This window comes from Glycine soja, chromosome 17, assembly GCF_004193775.1.
Source record: "Glycine soja cultivar W05 chromosome 17, ASM419377v2, whole genome shotgun sequence".
Lineage (NCBI taxonomy): Eukaryota > Viridiplantae > Streptophyta > Magnoliopsida > Fabales > Fabaceae > Glycine > Glycine soja.
The window spans coordinates 26,599,877-26,603,938 of NC_041018.1; the positions used below are offsets into that span (position 1 = coordinate 26,599,877).

The following is a 4,062-nucleotide window of genomic DNA, read 5'->3' on the forward strand; positions in this document are numbered from 1 at the left end:
AATCATTCTTGCTCCTCTCAAGTTGCTTCCTCGCAGAGCAACCCTTAGAGCTACTGCAATGTATCCCATTGCCCCTCTTAAAATAGTGCTTGTTCGAATTTTGACTTCTTAGCAAAGGATTTGGCCTGTACCAATATAAGGTATTAGCAACAAATTCCAGCATACTTAGAATCAGTAGCAGCAAAATAAGTGTTTGTTATCTTAGGCACAAGAGCACGAGAACACACTAACAGTTACCATCAAGAGAGCTTGGTTGAAATGTGGTCTTTGTTGAAATGGTTTTGACTATATACTGTAATAAATTTTAAATGGTTTATCATATACTAAAAATTAATAATGGATATGTGTAAGAGTATTCTCTTAGAAATAAATGTACTTTTAACCCGACTAACTTGTATATATTAGGTGTCTTAGTCTATGTGCATTGTAGCCAAAGCCTCTCCTCCTTTGGAGAATGCATATTTTCTTATTCCACTCAAGACACAATGTTAGAACACATCCTTTGTTGATTAGAGAAGCAAAAGCTAAGCCAAAACAAACTGTTTTAAGTGGAAGAGCGTCAGTGGTAAGGAACGTTTCACACCCCTTTATCTTTATGCTTCTTCAAGAAGCATGGATGGATGTTTTCCAACAAAGCTCCATATTTGCTCACCAGATTCAGGACTTCATAGTTTGGTTTAGAGGGTGTGTCCAAAGGGCTCTACACAGAAAAACTAGTGGAGAAGTTAGCCTCTGACCATTGTTTTAAATAGTTGATGATTGACAACTAACAAGTGCTATCATCATCTTTTCATCATTCATCTGCTTATTACTTTTTCATTTTAAAAAACCATCAAAAGTTGAAACTCAAGAAATAAATATGTACTGTGCTCATTAAAATAATTAAATGGATTAAAAAAATTATTTGGTTTATTGAATCTAAACCTTAACCTAATTATTGGCCTAACTTTTTCTTGAATCTTAAATCTAACTCTACCCAGCATAGATCTTACCTAATTCTATGTTATACACTTATTTTTCTTCTACTGTTTTACATGGGAATGAAGTTTTCAGATCCTTGACCTAATTTGATTATCTCATTTTGTATTTCTACTATTTAAGCAGTACTTAGTTTATAATATATTCATATTGAATTTGGGACTTGTATGTTGTCCTAGCCAAATTTCAGCTTATTTTTTTTACTGCATACATACACTATATGTATTTGAGGGAATTTAAAGATCAAATAGTTCCATATAACATATCTAATCTAATTGCTTGATGAAGGATATGAATGTCAAAGTAACTTGTTGCAGAAGCATCACAAGGCACATTTTGTGCCACTGTTTAGTAACTTGCATGATATTTTTCTTCATCAATGTTCTGATGCACACAATTAATATCAAGTACATACCCCAGCTTTTTTATCTCCGAGATTAATTGATACAACTCAAAATATATTTCTCCTTCTTCTGGATGCGATTTCCCTTTTGTGGAGACACATGAATAGTTTGCTAAAATTGTATCCAACTCCAAACATTTGGGATTTTCACCCCCAAGCCAGTCATTGACTCTTTAAGGCGCTCCACGTCCCCCCATCTGTCAAAAGTGGAATATATGTTCATCATCAACACATAGTTAGCAGAATTATATGGCTCCAACCTTAAGAGATTCCTAGCGGCAATCTCCGCTATCTTAATGTCTTTGTGAAGTTTGCAGGCTGCAAGAACAACACCCCAAATACTAGTATCTACCTTTTGTGGCATGGCGCGAATGAAATCCAAAGCTTCATCAAGAAACCCAGCTTTTCCAAGAAGATCTACCATGCAAGAGTAGTGCTCAATTGTTGGATTAATATTGTAATCTATCTTGATGTTGTCGAAGTACTTCCACCCATCCATAACTAAACCTGAATTCTTGCAGCCAGATAGAAGAGCAGTGTATCTCTTCTCCTATCTTTAATAGTGACAGGCCTGCACATGCCCGGAGAAGTGTGCAAATGGTAGTAGAGTTTGGTCTTACATTTTCTTCTTGCATTTGGATGAAAAACTGTAGTGCATCCATGTAGTTCTCATTTTCACAACTGCCTGATATCATAGCAGTCCAGGACACCACATTAGGTGATATCATAGCAGCTTGGTTATTCCCCCTTTTGTTACAGAGCCCTGATGAAGGATAAATTTCATTTTCATTAAATCTCAAGCTCAATATAATTTATCTTAACAAGCTTGAGTTTACTAGTATTTTGTTTATGAAATCAGTTTTCAAAAACTCGAAAGTGAATCAAACCTGCCCTAAAAAATCTTTGTTTTCTCTCTTCTTCTATATTCTTCCCATTCTACTCATTTTTTCTCTTCTTTCCCTATCACCTACACTTGACATGGCAGTATAACACCCCAAACTTTTTAACCCCATGTTATAGAATCATCAAATATACATATCCACCAAAGAAGTACAAACATAGACATCATACTCAAGCTTACTTCTCATTATGTAACCATGGATTTCTTTCCCTAAATTAAAGCAACCCAATCAAATGACTGCTTGTAGAGCACTAGTTATTGAACATGAATCCAGCAGGTGGAAATGAGATAGAAGTGGAAAAAGGTGGATTCAACAGTCTTTTAAATTAAATAGATGACACTAAGATGGCACATGAGAAGAAGAGTTAACAGAGGATGTACTTTAGCTTGCTCAAATTAATAATTCAACCAATTAATATGGAGACAAAATTTATGAATCATTATTGCCCTGCTATCAAGGTAGAAATACAATAAATTTATAAAATAAGGCCAATGGAGATTGCATGTGCACTCTGTACATAAGTTGCATGTGCATTCTGTACATAAGCTGCATTTGTTCCAGTACCAAAAATCACTCCAGCAACAACACCCTGAGTGTTGAATCTTGCTCTAGGTACTGTTCTGACTGTGTGTTGTGTTCACTTCTCTTGAAACACTTGATTTGTCTTCAAATTCTCTTTCTAGCTCCATCCCTTCAGAGCTGGGTCAACTTGAAATTCTCTTTTTGCCTCTAGGCTACTGCCACTTAAATGGAAGCATACCCTTTGGAATTAGTAAATTGAAGCATTTAATATCTCGATATACAAATGAGCAGCATTAATGGCCGCATACCTGAAGAGATTGAAGGCTGTGAAGAGCTCCAAAAATTTGCAACATCAAACAACTTGCTTCAATAACAACTTGTAAATTCTAAATTTGGACATTAATGTTGTTTCGATCAATCCCTACAACTTTGAGTCATCTTTCTAACTTGACATACCTGAATTTGGTTGGAAACAAACTACATGAATAAATTCCTTCTGCCTCAGAGGTTCAAATGTTTGTTACCAACTTTTCTTGGCTACTAAAAAGCTCTCTGGAAAGTTTCCCTTGGAGCTACTCAAGTGCTCAACAACAACAGCTTTGTTGGACAACCACGTAACATTGGAACTGTGAGCTTAGCACCAATTACAATGTTGATAGCTAGATTGTTGTTCGGTCATGGCAAGTGCACCAGATCACGCAAGTAGTATAAAATGGTAAGTACTGAGAATCGAACTCTTGGGGAACTTGTGATACTTGGTAAAGCTATTTCAGTGAAAAGGTGTCTAGTATGAAAAGAGATGTGTGGATTATGCACAAGTATGTAAACTAACTATTAAAAGAAAAATCATGTGAGTAATGATGTGTAAAGACAAGTAGACAACACGTTGGTCTTCCTAATAGGTGCCTGACGTTAAAAAGATATTCTCTACTTAACAATGCTCATGTGTTCTATGGTGTCTCCTGAAATGCTAAACCCTGATTCCTCATGATAGTCTAGCCTAATCCTGATCAAGCATTGTCCTTAGATTCCTCTTGTTGGACTAAACTCGACCAGAACCGTATTAAGACAAACATACAAACAACTAAATTACCGTACCCCGATCCCTCGTGATAATACGATTAACTAGCCCCGTCCTATCAAGTTCTAAGAATCAGACCAGTTTCCACTATTGAATGATCCTAACAACACATGCATCTACGTGATCAAGGCAAAAACATGTTAGAATGAAGTTCTGATAGCACAATGAACACACAA

General features: G+C 35.9%; 1 pseudogene; it reads right to left on the reverse strand.

The window, feature by feature from the left end:
- Positions 1-1,326: 1,326 nt before the first annotated feature.
- Positions 1,327-2,109, reverse strand: LOC114391604 (annotated as a pseudogene).
- Between the last annotated feature and the right edge of the window lie 1,953 nt (positions 2,110-4,062).